We start from the raw sequence: 16,708 nt of genomic DNA on the forward strand, positions 1-16,708 counted from the left end.
TTATGCTGCGCAGTCAGTGTTTTATGAAAGACCTCTTCCTGTACTTCCGTGCTTTAGATTGCGTAAATGATTTCCTGAAAGGAGGCCTGTAAAAGAGCAAGATATAATTGCAAACTGCCTGTAAAAGACAGCAGGGATAAAAAACAAAACAAAAAAACAACTAATGTACTTTGTCAACCTCGATAAATAAAAGGAAATCCCTCAGCTTTGCCTTGGTATTGTTCTGGACAGCCTTACAAATCATAATCTGCTGTGTTGGCTTTATTATTTCTGGCCCATGTTAGGAAACATGATGGTGCAATAAAGCGGGAAAGCCAGAACAGACGATCTGGACTCTGGACATTTGGAGTTGTTGGGGACGATTGTTGTTCCGACTTTGTGTGAAATTGAAAATGGAGCACATTACTTGACTCCCACCCTTACGAAACGAAAATATATTGCAATATATAGCAAAATATCATGCAATACATTTAGCGATATATTCCCATATATGACATTTAGTATTTATATTTCACTATATATTGCAATATATGCATAGACAATATATGTGTATATATTGATAAATATAAAAAATGTATTGCAGTCCAGACCAAAAGGAGCACTATATTTTTACGTGTAACAGATTGTTACAACAATATACTGTAATATATGTGTATGCGTGTGGGCTCACATATTCCCACTATAAACTGTACAACATTGAGAAAATACAATGAAGACAAAAAAATTGCATAATGAAATATTTATTTTTGGCCACCTTGAAATATACTTCCATTGTTTTCAACCCTCCACACTGGATCTTGGACGTATGCATGAATACAGACATGGATGTTGTGGCAGATCAATTAGCATACATTTTCTTTAAAAAAAAAAAAAAAAAAAATCAAATCAAAAATCTGTTTTCAACTATGAAATTCCCTTTCATACCAACTACATTTTCAACATTAAACATCTGGTTCTTCTTGGAATATCCGTTTGATCAGAATCCGGAAGGATATATTTTCTTTTCATTTTGGATCGGTCCATTTTCAATGTTTGTCATAGCCTAGCTGCTCTGTAGCTTTAGCTCGTTTGATAGGATGAGATATAAATAACTACATTTACCAGAGTGCTCAGCGCGAATGACAACCAATCATAGCGCACGCAATGTCTTTGGCGCATGCGCAATGTTAGGCGCGAAGAAACATTTGAACGCGAGACTAGAGTATGCCGAGTAGCTCGCTCCCGGCGACGGTAAAAGAATTGCCCGGAGCAGAAAATGTCAAAATATAGGTTCGGACTTCGCCCTCGTTATCAACTGGATAATTTATTTTGACCCAGTTGCCATTACAAACACGACGTATCTTGTTCAATGTCGCACAACTAACAGCAAGAAGCCTGCTAATGGATGGCCCGTCGAAGATGCTGTTGTTCTTCAGTTAGCAGGTGAGTCGCTCTTCTCAAGCACAATTTATCACTTTTCTCCTTCAAGTTAGCGTTGCCTTATTTAAAAACAAAACAAAAAAAAAACGCCAAAATGTTTGTTCTGTTTAGTTTAGCATACGTGTATCCTTGTTTGACTATTTTAATCATTTATTCTGTAATATTTTTTTCAATTACATTGGTGTTAACATTGACATTAAATTTGTATTTGTTAATTAATATAGAAAAAGAGGCCACACTGAGAGCTGCTGTCTAGCCAGGAAAACGACGTCCTCATCAGTGATCTGCAGAGCCAGATCAAGGCTTTATGTAAAGAAAATTCAAAACTGTGAAGCATGGTTGTTAAAGGTGAGTATTGAGCATTATGTAATTCATTATTATTGTACATCATATGGTATTTAGACAACTATAGCCTGAGGCTGATTCTTAATGTGCTATCTACATCTAAAAAGCAGTCGCCCATTATTGGCATGTGTAGTCAGATAGGTAGGACCACTGTGGATAAAAGGATGAACGAGCATGATAAACTGTGCATGGAGTCGGTGTCTACTCTAAATTACTCCAGTTATAATTATTTGATATGTCAACTGATGTGTGGCTTCGTGGACAAAGTTATTGACTGTCTGTATAATCTTGTACTTTAAAAAAAAAATAGAAATTCCTGCTCTGTTGGTGGAGGTGAAAAAGCTAGTTTCCCACAACACCGCGACCAACGAAAATGTTGACAACCGCCCCACCAAAGATGCTGTTGGACCAGATGCTGAGAGTGACTATCTCGGCGAAACATCACTTTGCATACTTCGCGGACCCACACAAGTAAGTACTGGTATTTGAATTTCTAACATTAGAACTTATAGCATTATTGCTTGTGGTGTTTTTCTCTGTGTTGTCCAGCAGTTTCCCGGGGCCAAAGAAGCTGATGTGAGAAAGTCCACCAATAATCGAATCTGTGAGCTAAGACATCAGGTGAAGCGGAAATTGTAAGCTTTATAAGTATTTTCAACTTGTGTATTGCACTATTATAGGATAATAAATAATAATAATAAATAAATTTGTTTGTACTTATACAAGATTGCACTTTCAAGAATTTGCACTGTTTAATGCTGTTCCTGTGAACAAAGTACATGTCTGCCTCAAAATCCTGTAGTTTTTTTTGCTTTTCTTTTAAAAGGAAATAAAGGTGAATTTTGATAAATGCCGATTAGTCTGTGTTAATGATTTGCCCATATACTGTTTGTTACACATTTCTATATAATTACACACCTATTCTATAATGTAATAAATATATTAATGCACATATTTTTACATATTTATGGTACATTCTACCATATATTTTCTCATATATTTTTACATATATGTTCATATATTTCTCCATATATGTAAAATACATTGACACATACATTGAAAATATATGCAACACTATATCTTTACATATATTACCAATACATTTTCCTGTATAAATTACAAGGCATGACTGGATATTTATGAATATATAATTAAATATATTTTGGAATATATAAACAAATATATTATATCTTGTACTCAATATATTGTGATATATGGAAAGCGGCAATTTTTTGGATATTTTGCAATATATTACAATATATTACATGAAGATATAATATCTTGTGTAATATATTATCACTAATATAAAATTCCATATATTTACAATATATAATATATTGTTGTATATACTGGGAAATAATATATTTGAATATGTTGCAATATATTTCAAATAATATATTGGTAAATATATTTTCGTTTCGTAAGGGCAACCAGGCCATATTCACTGAAATTAGGGAGTGTTATGACGTACATACAAATTTATTTTTGTGTCTGGTTTAGGAACAGAGCTATCATAAAGTGAGAACCCTGTTGTGAATCAACAAACTCCCGTTGGCATGTTAAGAGCTACAGTTGTAAAATGATGACTGCATTCCTCGACTTACCTGGACTTTTGTGGACATCTCTGCACGACACACACAAGCAATTTCCTTTTGATAGCAAGGTTCATTATGCCCTCACAGTTGTGTGATGATAGCGCTTGTTGGAGAGAACTGTTCCAATTAGCGCCATTCACTCTCAAGAGGCGGTGAAGTCACTCTTGACACCAAAAGCCACGCGGCCAACGTGTGAATGTAGGAGTTACACGCCAAACAAACGTCACGCAAATACATGGAAGGGGGATTATTGGGCTTCAATGAAGAAGCATGATTATTATTATTTTTTTAACTCTTTATAACTCCCCAGAGTCCCCATTTACGATCATGACAAAACATTTCAGTCTTCCACATTTTTGTTTTTGTGAGGTGGATGTGCTAAAATAGCATTTTAATTTCCCCCAACTGCAAACATGCTGTCAACATGTTGCAGGCACCGGCATAAATGACTCGTAAGCCACCTAATAACTGTTATTTAGTAACAACAAATGACAACATGGAGCCCAACAAGTCGCTCGAATTGTTTTAAATTCTGAAAAGATGCCTTACAAGACCAATATTCTCGGTGTAATGGCAAACAAAAGGGACAGTTTCCTTGAAGTCTGCCTTCGTTAATAGCATTGATGGTCACAAAGTAGTTGAATTGCGACAAAGAGGAGAAAACAGGCGATGTTATATACAGAAGGTTGGCCACTCATGAAAAATGGTGGCAGGACCCCACAAAGTTCACCACAGTTCAGTCAATTTTGGCGGCGGCGCTCGGTACGGTTAAGATTTGATTTGCTGTAATGGCTAATGCTAGCTTAGCGCATCACCGAAGCCAAGCTAATTGGCTGCTTGATGTAGCTTTGTATACATTAGACTTACAGTAGCAGAGTGTATAGACACTTCCAGCTGATGTCACTTTACCCAGAATGCTTAGCGACCGCTTACCCTCTTGGTGGTCAAACAATCCGTAGAAAGACACGAAGGGAGCAGCGTTTTCGGTGAACGATTCGTCTAAACATGACAAATGTACCAAAAAACGTCCATAGTTATCATAGTTGTGGTGATTAGAGATAATTTAGATAAGTACAGCTACACCACTGGGGGGGCTGTCTTCTACTAAGATTACGTTGAGAGGAGAGTAAGCGTTGTTGTTGTTGTTGTTGTTGTTGTTGAGAGTGGAGCATGGAGAAGCTGGTGGGATAAAAGGCTACAGCGACCCACGTTTATTTTGTATGTTTTATTAAAACATAACAATAGTTACTGCGACACACTAGAAGCAGCCGTTCTTAGCCAGTATCAGCAAAAGCTGGAGTTGGTTGGAGGGAAAGATCCGTATCTACTTTCACCATCGGCCTGGTCAAAACAAGCCACAACGTTCTTCCAAATAACTTATCACAATACTTTAAATTATCTCACTGTGAAGAAGAACGGCTACACATGGGAGGACTTTGACGCCATCAAGAGCCTGGATTCTTAGAACTATTTTGTGTCTGGATGGGTGAAGGATGTCGTTCAACACGACAATGTTTGTCTCGTAGCAGCAAAGGTATTTTCTATTTATCTTTTGGTTGACACAGGTTACTGGTGTAAAACGTTATTCATGAAATCGTTTGTGTCCGGATAAACTCGTCTTGCTGTAGCTACGTCCGCGGCGGCTCCCGGAAGGCAAACATCCCATAACAAATGAATGTAGAGAGCTTGATTTTCGGCTAGCGTTTTCGTTCAAAGGTGGGAAATATGTCAAGTGTCACAAAAAATGTTCTGAGTAGGATACTACATTACTGCGAATTATTGAAACCAGTCATTTGAAGCCGCTAGCTAGAAAGAAAAAAAAAAAGTTGCGTCTTAGTTTCACGCTATAGCCACCGTGCTAGTCTTTCACTCCTCGCTGTCTTCCGTCTGGTTTAGAATCGCGGCCGGCAGCTGAAAGAATGATCTCATCTCTGTTTGAGCCATTAGAGCATCCGTTGGCCGCGCACAAGTTCACCAGAGCATTGGTTGCTGATTTATCAACTGTTTGACCTATTTTGTAGTTTACACTGATTGTTTTCTATCTAATTCACTCGCATCGACGTGCTGACCCCCACCGCTAGGGGCGCACTTCAACGTGACGTCACATTGGAAGGGTCTATATCTACAGAAGAATGTCAATTGTCCGCATAACTTATCTTTCCACCCAAAATGATAGATAAGTGGCTCCTTTTGAAACCATAGGAGCGAGTAAAGATGACTGTTGGTTAGCCTTCATTTGTGGATAAAAACAGTAACTACAGTTGCTCTTTTTGCCTTTTTCACCTCGAGCAAGAGCTGGTAATTAATGACAGCGAAACAAATCCCACAAGACATGAATTTTACATCAGGCCTTTCTCTTTCTTCAACGCCGTTCCGCTTTTCAGTCGAGGTTTTGCGGCATGGAAGGCTGAAAGAGACACGGCGATTCATGTGCCGTTCCTAACTTAGGAATATTATTTCTGGAGATGAAAAAGCAGCCTGTCCAACGGTCGTGACACTTCTTTAAGGAGCAACAGACAGAAAAAGCACCACTGGACCTGAACCCGGTGTCTTGTGCGCGTAATTTATGAGGCCTGAAAGTGAATTTGGTGAAGTTGCAGACGTAGCACATTTAAGGAAAAAGGCTAACCGATGCACAATAAAAACACGTACAAAAGAGGCAGAAATACATGCCGAGTATTTATTCAACTGCAGACGGGTGGAGTGAATGGTCATTTTTCGGAATAAGACAAGTGAAAGTAGAGTTTAAAACCAAAATGCTGGAGCTCCCAGAACATTAACACGAGTGCAAAGTAAAATGTCGAAGTCTATTGGAACACTAATCATCGTCTTCACATAATGTCTTATCATCCTTAGTAATACTGCACAGGGACCTAATTTATACAAATTGAAGAGATGTGTTACCTCTGTAAGTGTTCCTGTTGTGGTTAGCAACAGAGTTCAGACTCAGCAGTTCTATTCGATTCGATTATCAATGTATGAACAACAGTGACATTCCCCATTTATAAGGAAGGTGTTTATTTGGGCAGGGATGTTTATTTGTCTGAACTGGATGACAAACCAAAAAAAAACTAATTGAGTCATGGTGTCTATTCAAGCAGGAGAAGCTAATTTATGTAGAAACACAAAAACTGAAAAATGTACCCCAGTAGGTACTGCTGTTTTGTTTAGCAACATGTTCGAATTGCTTAGGGCAGCCATTCATGAATTGAAAACTATTCTTAAATCAGACGAAACCTAAATTTGTACGCAAGTCTTAAACATATTCTAGTCATATCAATAACCCATGCTGTTGTAGTACTTAAGTGATAATTTCAGTGGATGGGCCTTGTTAAAAAATTCATGTCTTGTGGGATTTGTTTTGCTGTCATTAATTACAGTGTGTATGAACTGAAACTTCTATGAAAGCTAAACATGGACACACCAAACGGCGCGACCAAGCATCAAGAGATGAAAGAAAAATGTGATAATAATAATAAGCGGAGTGTTGAAGTCCGGAGCCAAAGACTGGCGTTTTATTGACATTAGCTTCTCAGTGGCGCAGAAACAGTTCAATAAACAAAAAGTTCGGCTCCTCCGCGCCAAGCAGGTTCAGCATTTTTTCCATAAGTTCGGACGGCTTACTGTCCCCCCAGGCCCTGGATGGCGAAAAGGCGTCGAGCCCGTTCCGGCCGTGACAGCTCGAAGGTCTTAAGGAGGTACGCTTTGAGCCCCGCGTACATATCCCGTGCCGGGGGAGAGGTGATAAAACTCACGACTCTGGCCGCCGTGGAGCTCCCGAGCGCGGCCACGACGTGGTAGTAGCGCGTGGAATCGTCCGTAATTCTCCGGATGGCAAACTGAGCTTCAGCTTGTACAAACCACGTCGCCGCGGCCGACTCCCAAAATTCCGGTAACTTGAGATCAGCGGAGTTCGCCATCTCGCTCAATTCGATCAAATTATCAGCCTCGGAAACGTCAACGAGGTGGATGTCGGGGTCACCAATGTAGCGAGTAGTGACGGGAGTCGGAGGCGGAGTGTTGAAGTCCGGAGCCAAAGACTGGCGTTAATATTATTGACATCAGCTTCTCAGTGTTAACAGCAACAACAACTCACTCTGCGCGAGGCTCACAGACCTACTAACATTTCGTCCTTTTATTCTGTCATCCTTTCATCCTAACCAACTCCTCCCACCTGGAACTCCCCCTTCGTCCCAACGTTCCGTGGGTGAATTATGTTCCAATCACTACAATAATAATAATAATAGGTGTACCAGAACTTTCGTCGTTTTGGTTTAAAAATACAAATACGACATTGCAGAGCAACTGTGCGCCATGGTCTATTTAATACTATTTATTCTATTTAATACTGAACAGTGAGTTCATTTACAGCTTTGCAGTAAAACTGTTATGTATTCAATTTTCATGTCTGAACATTTTCCTGACATTATATCTGTGCCTTCAGTGGATGATCCACCCAGCGACTAATTGGGACATTGTAAACGGTATACTGTGTATCCCGCTGCTGTCAAACAGTAAGTGTCGAGTCTGTCGACAAGCAGAAGGCTGCGGAGCTTAACGCACTCATGCAACTCCAAGGCTTACCTGGAGCCATCATTCAGGCATGTGCAAGTAAATCAGAGTGCAGTGGGCTGGCATGCACATTGGTTGTAAAATAACATCAGCCGGGAGAAGCACGCAGGGGAAGACGGGCTTAGTTTGACATTTCAATTCACAGCGGACGCCCCATTCGTGCTCACGACACGGCGGCAGCTTATGCCAAGCAGCCGTTCATTTTGAGGGTCCAGATCAAATGTTGCCTAGAAGACAAATTAATTTTCCCCTTTCGCTCCTTGTTAGTTTGAAACACTCCTGGCAATTATTGGCTCTTCAGAATAAATTTCTTCTTTTAAAGAAATCAGTTTGTATCTTTACACATCGCAGAGGAGGCTTCCCAGATGTTGCCTGCCTTTGGTGTTTAATGGCATGCTTTTAAAGAAGATCAACTGATCGATCAGCATGATTGTGTGTTGGTAATTCATTTGCAGACATTTTCTTTTAATGACGTGTGAACTGCCTGGAACAATAAGCGGTGTGATCGATAAGGACACTGATGTTTGCTAATCACATCAATCAAGAGCGGAATTAGGAAAGATTGCACGGTTACAAACACAAGCGCAAGGCAATACCAACAAGGTGGGCAATGATTAACTCTGAGGCTTTGTTGTCCTCACTGAGCAGATTATGTGAAAGCTACTTAACTTTGTTAAAGGTGGAGCATGAACAAGGAAGCAATGACCATGAATTCAAATTGGTTAAGAATCCAGAAAAAGGTGCAGTTCAAGGAATGTTTTTGTTCCTTTTACTGACAAGACTGCCTGATATATCTCTCAGATAAATACAGCACGAGTCATATTTATGAAGCGAGTCATTGAAATAATCATTGTTTGGCCTTGGTGGAGGTCTGCACCTGCGAAGACTACGGCACAATGAACGCATCAATCAGAACAAGACATGTTCAACAATTGCTAAAGGTCTGTGCTCGACAACTGGCACTTTTTTTTTTGTCTGTGTTTACTTCTGAATACTCCCATGTTAAAGCAGCAAGTCTGAACAAGACTCAAACAACTGAGGAGGACGAGGGTCTGTTGTATTTACGTCTTGGCGAAGACATTTTATCGTGTGGACAATAGGAACTGTGTTTAATACTACAGTGGCCTGAGATAAGGCATGGCAACAGTCCAAGCTTGTGATGAATTTGTGCATTGAGTGACTAGAATTCGTACGTAGGCCTATATGTAGCGTAAATCGGGTTATTCAATTATTTAAAGGTGGGTTCAAGGATATTTTTGTGGCTGCGTCTTCCGGGTGGATCATCTTCACCATTGTTTCTCGATCCTGTCAATCAATATGCGTAACGACGTCGTGCACGCTAGTTCCTAGCTGCGCATGCGCACTTCGAGTGTTTGTAGCATTGTAGCTAGCTTCGTGTAGTGAGCTTCGGATTCGGCCATTCATCGTTGTCGCTCCACCGAGCTGATCGCGTACTTTGAAAATAGCTGAGAGCCGCAAGAGGACATCCGTATGAAGCGAGGCCGGCTGCAGAGACTGATGAAGATGAGCTCAGACGTTAGCGACAATTGAGAGGCGTTTCCCCCAGACGAGCAGGAGAGCTGGTAGGATTGTCTTCCGCATGTGCAGTTTTGTAAACGTGACAAAGAGATGTTTGGCTACCACTTTTGGAGAACATCACTGAATCCACCTTTAATTACCATATTTTCCGGACTACAAGTCACTCCGGAGTATGTGGAACTAGACATAAATACATAATTAGGTAGAAAAAAAGCATACATAAGTCGCACTGGAGTACAAGTCGCATTAAGTACCGTATTTTCACGGCCATAAGGCGCATTTAAAACTTACATTTTCTTAAAAAAAAAAAAACAAAAAAAAAAAAACAACGGCGAGCTTAACTCATTCACTCCCAGCCATTTTCACAGAAGCAATCCCGTTCGCTCCCGGCTGTTTTACTGGATTTTGACTGATTTTGCAAGGCCCACAGAATATTGTGTTCTGTTGCTATAAAAGCATGAGAAAGATTAAAGTCTCTTCTTTCATCAGGAAAAAAAAAGTATGTTTCTATCTGTTTCCGTTTTGCAGCAATTAGCATTAGAAGAGAGCTAAGTTTCATCAGTTTTCACAAATCTATTCAAAATTGTAAGTAATTGAGCTTTTTTTCTACATGGCCCTGGTTGATCTCCTTTGCTCTACTGCCACCTGCTGGCCGTTTGTGTAATAACTACCATTTCTGCAACCGTTCTTTGCAGTTGAGAGGCTGCATCAAAGCCTTCTGTATGCTCTAGCTTAAAAAAAAAAAAAACATATAAATACGTCTTTGGGACACTTACATAAAAAAAAACGTATTTACACGTTATTGGGAGCAAATGAGTTAATAATGAGGTGTGTCTTTTGTGTGCACTAGCATGCTTGCTGGCTATTGCATGCTAGCAGTTTTAGCGTAAAAGCATGCTACTATATGTTTTAAGCTACCGTGCTTGTGCCCGATAACACGGTGTGCCTTACAAATACAGAAATACAAACCATAACGAGACTGTGGTTTTTGATACGGTGCGGCTTATATTTTTTGCATGTACATTTGTATAAGTCGTTCCAGAAAAAAAAAAAAAAAAGTGCGACTTATTGTCCAGAAAATACAGTAAATAATTGTGGGCGACTCGAGGTTAGCGCAGGCATTAAACTCTGTCGCATTGTAATGCCAGTTGAGCAAAGAAAAAGAGAAATACACTTTGGAGTTTCAATGGTCAGTGAATCTTAACGACTGCGATTCATTTCCTTTACACCTGAAGTGGCCCCCTGGTTCCATGCGCTGACATTATTTCACCGCCATTGGATTACCCCGCAGAATAGGTCGTTCCTTGTGAAGGGAACGCCGCTGCCATAAATTCTAAAGACGTAGCAGGTGTACATCTGACCGGCCAATTATTTTCAAGTGGCCGTCCACCGAGGCAAAGATTCCCTCTCACATTTCAAGAATGTTCCCGTAAGAGAAAAAAAACTGCAGTGTGTGCCACAAAGAGGCATTTCATATTTAACCGATAAATGTAGCGCTACTACTTTAAGGTGGATGAATAAAATAAGGAAGCGTGTTCTGTCGGCTTATTTGACGGCATGCACTGTTCCTGCCGCTCGGAGGTAATGTGGTATTTATGTTTACCGAGGCATAACAGTAGCTGAGAGAGCACATAAAGCAGTCAATGGAAAAGCTCCGCGATGGCCAGTTTCTTCCTTCTCCCACATTCCCGCAGCCTCTTTTGAGACAAGGAAGGTGATTATGATCATTCACTTGTTAATTACATTCATATACATCAGAATGTTAACAATGCAGCATGCCGAAGAAGTCATTACAAGCTTTTTTCACAACATGCACGTTATCAAACTCTTAATGGAAGCTTCCGTTTGTGCAGCAAAACCAGATACATATTAGTGTTAATTTCGTCAACAAAAACTAAACAAAAATAATTTTGCCAACACACCACCGTACTAAAACTAGACTAGACTAAAACCTTCATTAATAAACAATAACTGGGACTAAATCAGTAAGCAGTTTTGTCGACTAATGAAGACGAGACAAAAATGTACTTCACCAAAATAAAAACTGTATTAAAATTTATGGACATTTTAGTTCATGAACAAAAACGAGACGAAAATTAAATGATTTTGTAAAATCTTGTCTCTATTAATCTGAAACTGTGACAATGTCATGTGACACAGTGACACACCCCCTTTCAAATCTACAGCTAGTGAGTGCAGCATGCACAAACACATGGCACAGGCAGGAGGTGGATTCAAGATGTAAGGTAAAAAAAAAAAAAAAGGAACGAGTAAATTATAGTTAAAACGTAACATTCATCAAATGGCTATAACGTTCCAACAATAATGTTAATCCGACCGCTAACTAATTGTTGTGTGCTGAGAGGTTGGATCCCAAAGGCGCAGACACAAATAAGGTTTTAACTATTTCTTCACATAACTTGACTAAACTAAAAACAACGAGAATGCATCGAGAATCACGACACGCCAAGCCCCCCTTGGGCTGCGAAGTAGCACAGAGGACAGTGATGAATAATCCGGCAAAATACACACAAACACAAACAATTCTCAGACAGTCAATCACTCTCATTGGTTGTGGCTTGACATGTGAGTACCAGTACTGACATGGAATTCTCTGATTGGCTGTTGACCCTGTAATGCGATTACAGATTCTTGACATCATATACATCACATAGTATTACAGATCGTCCTAAACATCATAGCATTAAAGATTCCTGACATCACATAGTCCAGACATCATATAGCCTAAAACTAGTTGAAACTGGATGCTGTTACACCAATACCAAAACAGACACGTAACGGGTCGTGAAAGCTGGCGCTCGGTCATGAACTCTACTCAAACTTAACCCAGGCGTGACCCCAGACATGAGACAAGACCCAAACATTACTCCTGCATGACTCGAGTCACGACACTATTGCTGGCTAGTTTATTAGCTCGTAGCATGGCGCCATAGTAGCCACTTGTTGATATACTGTAATTGAAGTGAAGTTGTTTTTCACCAAAAAGATCGAACAAAATTTTATGTGAAATAGTTTTAGATCTGAAATGTTCAACATAATTTGCTGACAAAAAAACATATACAGGGGTAAAATGATTATCCTGATTACAACTAGACTAAAACGTTCACAGCTTTTGTTGACTATAATGAGACAAAATTATATTTTCTTGGACTAAAATAAACACTAAAATGCTCGAGTTATAGTCGACTAAAAATGGACTAAATAAAAACAGGATGAGGTGGACTATGATAAATACTAACAAGTGTGATTGAAACTGGACTAAAACAGGCTAAATTTAAAAATGGCGGATAAAATCAACACTAATCCATACTTGTGTGCGTGTGTGTGTGTGTGTGTGGGGGGCGTATCGGGGATTGGAGTCCCCCCAGTCCCCGGGCGTGTGGAGTTATGGTGCTGGACAGATTCCAGGCTCCAGCGGGGAAAAACAAACAGACGTGTTGACAAGAGGCCAGAGTTCAGGAGCACACAGCCCCCATTGAGGCGTCGACGACAAGAACCTTCGACAAGGCCGCGTCGGCAATCGCATTTCCAGCTGGCATCCAGAGGTGCCGCTTCGTAATGCGAAAGCGCAACCTGATACGCCAACGTGACGTCGAGTCGGGTCATGAGGGGGCTTTTTCACCAAGCAGGCGTTGCTCCGTTCAATGGACACAGATAATTGCAACTACAATTAAGTAGGGATGTCACAATAAGGGCAATATCGTGATGTTAAAACTGCCGCAATATCGTCGTCGTCATGTTTACAATATTTAAAAGGAACACCTCTATTAAAAAAAGTCAGATTTCCATTTGTGCAGCTCTAGCAACCTCTAGTGGCTAGTTTATTAGTGCAATTTAATTTTCATTAGTGATGTTTTGGCCTTCTCTGTTTAAATTCTATGCTAATTGTCAGATGAAGGGGAACCTCATTTGCTTGTGAAGCGATCAATGTGTGCTTGCATTACCAAGTAAGTGCTTCAATATTGTTATTAGCGATTGTAGGTGGTTTATATGCATTGCTGCTATGTACAAAAGTGCATTTTTTTTATTTTTATTTATTTATTAATTTTTATTTTATTTTTTTATTTTTTTAGTATGCGCTCTCTTTTCTACAATAATGTGATCTTTTTTAAATATCGCCAACGCCTCCACAATATTGTGATAATTATCGGATTGTGACCTTCATATCGTGATATCATATCGTGATGTTTGGATATCGTTACATCCCTACAATCGAGCAGATGTCTCAGTTCCTTAAATTAGCCTAAAATGGCAACTGTGCAGAAAAACTGTCATATCTGATACTGTTATAAAATGTCCCGTTCAAAGCATTCAAAAAGATCGTTTTTCATCCCATCCTACAGTAAAATGATACCATGAAGTAGTTTCACCATTTTTTGCTGTACTGAATGAAATTATGGATCTGGAAAAGGTGCTACTAACACAGTGCTAAAAGATGGAGGCAATTACAAAAAGCACAAAATGTTGTCACAGGCGCTGCCATAGCAACCAAACCTGATGTAAAGGAGGAGAGGATAACCGGTGTCACACTGCTCACCAATACTTCTCAGACATATTCCCGCCATGCAAGGTAAGGTTCAAGAGGCCAGTGACGGTAATGGTTTTGGATAAGGCAGTGGATTAAGGTGATAGGGACCGAGTATCAGCTGGGAAGAGTGCCTTGGCTTGCCTCATGGTAATCAAGAGGAGGGTTTTGGTGGCGATGCAATCGCCCTGGGAGACAGGCCTCATTGCGGGGTGAATCTGTCACTACTGATTGGATTTCTGACAAGTATCTCCTCTTTAGATACTTTTTTTCCCCCTTAAAACAGGGTAAATATAAAATGGCAATGTGTACAAATTGGATGATTTTCCATCACTTATGATCAAAATTAGAAAAGACATCGATCATTGGATGTCTCCGAAAGATTATCCTACTTCCTGGAGAAACTATCTCAACGTTATGGCTTGGGGCCATTTTTTAATTTAAAATTTCCCAAATCTTCTGATTTCAGCATCTCATCAGTAATTATTTACTGAATGCTGTAGTCCTTCAAGAATGAAGACTGATTATCTTCTGTGTTTAATCAAATTAAGATATTTGCAAACATCTGTTCTTACTTTGGAAATCAATGACCGAACCGGTAACATAGTGCATCAATTCCCTGCTTTTTTTTTAAATCACTATATATGAATATGAAATATGAAATAAACAACGATCACTGGTTAAAAAAAGATGCTTTTGTAATACACTTTAAAGGGATACTTTACTTATTTAGCCATTTTTGGCAGTCAAACATTAATATTTTGCCTATAATAAATTTGTTATTTTCATTATTTTTCATGTACAATTAGTACCTTTAAAAACACATTTTGCAACTTGCTGTCGACTGAAAATGACACCACAGGGGCTCAATTGTACAAAACCAAAAAACAGGTGAGCTGTGATTGGTTACCTGAGCCCTTGTGATGTCATTTTCAGTCGACAGCAAGTTGCAAAATGTGTTTTTAAAGGTACTAATTGTACATGAAAAATAATGAAAGTATCAAATTAATTATAGACAAAATATTACATTTTTATTACTATAATGGGCTAAATAAGTGAAGTATCCCTTTAATGCAAAAATAAAATGCATCCGATTAGTCGATTAATCAAGTGAAGAATTGAGAGCATAATCGATTCTGGAAATATTCAATAGTGACTATTCTCCTTGGTTCTTTCATTTCATCTTCTACTCGTGGAACCAGTTTCTCTCATTGGCTGACAAGTTTCAGTTAAAAATATCGACCAATTTTTCAGGCAGGCCAAAATTGCGAGATGTCACTGGGTCAAAATTAGCGTCATATTTCAAACGCCGGTGCCCTAAAAACTCAACTCATCTAGCACAGATGGAAGAGTTTTGGTGAGAAAGACAGTAAGGTCATGTACGTAAGCAGAAGGTTAATTGTTTGTTTTTGTTTTTTTAAATGAATGTATTTTTAGATGCCAATTTGTCACAATCCTATCTTATTCCTCCTTCCACTGCACTTTCTTGCAGTCAGGATGCCCTTTAGCACCAAATCCGTCTTGGGGACGGACTTCTGATTTCCGGGGAGGAGGCTTGCGATTATTGGTGAAGATATGGTTACTTCATCTCGAATACACCACATACTGTCAGAGCAGTAAGAACACCCATGCTCATTTTTCCGCTCATGTCTTAAATATCGGTTTTAAGATGTTAAAAATGGATAAACGTGTACCCTGCTTTAGTCTGACTCGCCTTCAACGTGACACTTCTGCTGCCTCCTGTCTCTCCAAAGAAATATTTTCCAATGGTTGGAAAAAGGACATTTCAGACAAGAGGCAGGCAAGTGTGTCTCTTTCAAGGTTACATCCACCGTATCAGTAAAGTGACAAGGAAGGAAATCATGCAAAACAAACCAAAAAAGCGAACGCTGGAGTAAAAGTGAAGCATCACATTGGGGGACAACTATATTAAGAAGCAGAACCGTTCCTGTAATCCTACACAAATGTTGCAGTTGGGAGCATGTAGCTTCATTATCTGAGCTAGCTGCGAATAATAACCGGACCTCATACTGGTAGGATTACATTAACAAGCACACAGGAGCGTTATTATACAGCTGATACAAGTACATTGCTTACCTTGGAGTCAACTAAAGATGTGCCGCTTGAGTCTTGAGGGATTCAAATGACTATGCAGACGACTGCTTAGCCTTTGCAAAAGCCTGATTAGTTTGGGGTTTTGGAAACTATGAAAACCTCTCTGGATGATAACATGACAAGACAACCTAATACAAAACTAGATGTTTAAATAAAAAAGAAAATCAAATTTCAACGTTGATGACCGCATAATGCGCATAGCTTTATCATGCGTCGTGTTAGGTTCAGGCAGTGGTGTCCCAACTACGGCTCAGGGGGCATTTGTGGCCCGTCGTCTATTTTCTAGCGGCCCACAGCATATACAAAAAATTACTTTTGACACAGCCTGCTTTTCTAGATATGCAAAGAAACTTTTTAAAACTAAAATGGAAATATTTCTCTTTGTAATTTAATTAAAGAAGTTAGATTTCAGTTCCAGAAAAATGTTTTCCTCCATGTTCCGCTGTCTGTGTCAAGGTCGGATTTGTGAACATATCACATTAACTAATTCAATCCCAAAAACGTGTAAAAACGTTTAAAATACTTTGTCCTTCCCTCTCAAAAATATGTTTCCATGTTTTTTTTGTTTGTTTTTTGT

General features: G+C 39.4%; 1 protein-coding gene and 1 long non-coding RNA gene across 10 annotated transcripts in view; one reads left to right on the top strand and one right to left on the bottom strand.

The window, feature by feature from the left end:
- Window positions 1-16,708, bottom strand: part of adgrl2b.1 (adhesion G protein-coupled receptor L2b, tandem duplicate 1) — a 180,868-nt gene that overhangs the window by 64,391 nt on the left and 99,769 nt on the right. The window lies entirely within an intron of this gene.
- LOC144017432 (uncharacterized) lies at window positions 928-2,620 on the top strand. The gene is made up of 4 exons (XR_013283187.1): window positions 928-1,422; window positions 1,644-1,767; window positions 2,075-2,235; window positions 2,314-2,620. It is a non-coding gene; the product is annotated as an uncharacterized LOC144017432 (long non-coding RNA).

Source organism: Festucalex cinctus, chromosome 1 (genome assembly GCF_051991245.1).
Source record: "Festucalex cinctus isolate MCC-2025b chromosome 1, RoL_Fcin_1.0, whole genome shotgun sequence".
Classification (NCBI taxonomy): Eukaryota; Metazoa; Chordata; class Actinopteri; order Syngnathiformes; family Syngnathidae; genus Festucalex; species Festucalex cinctus.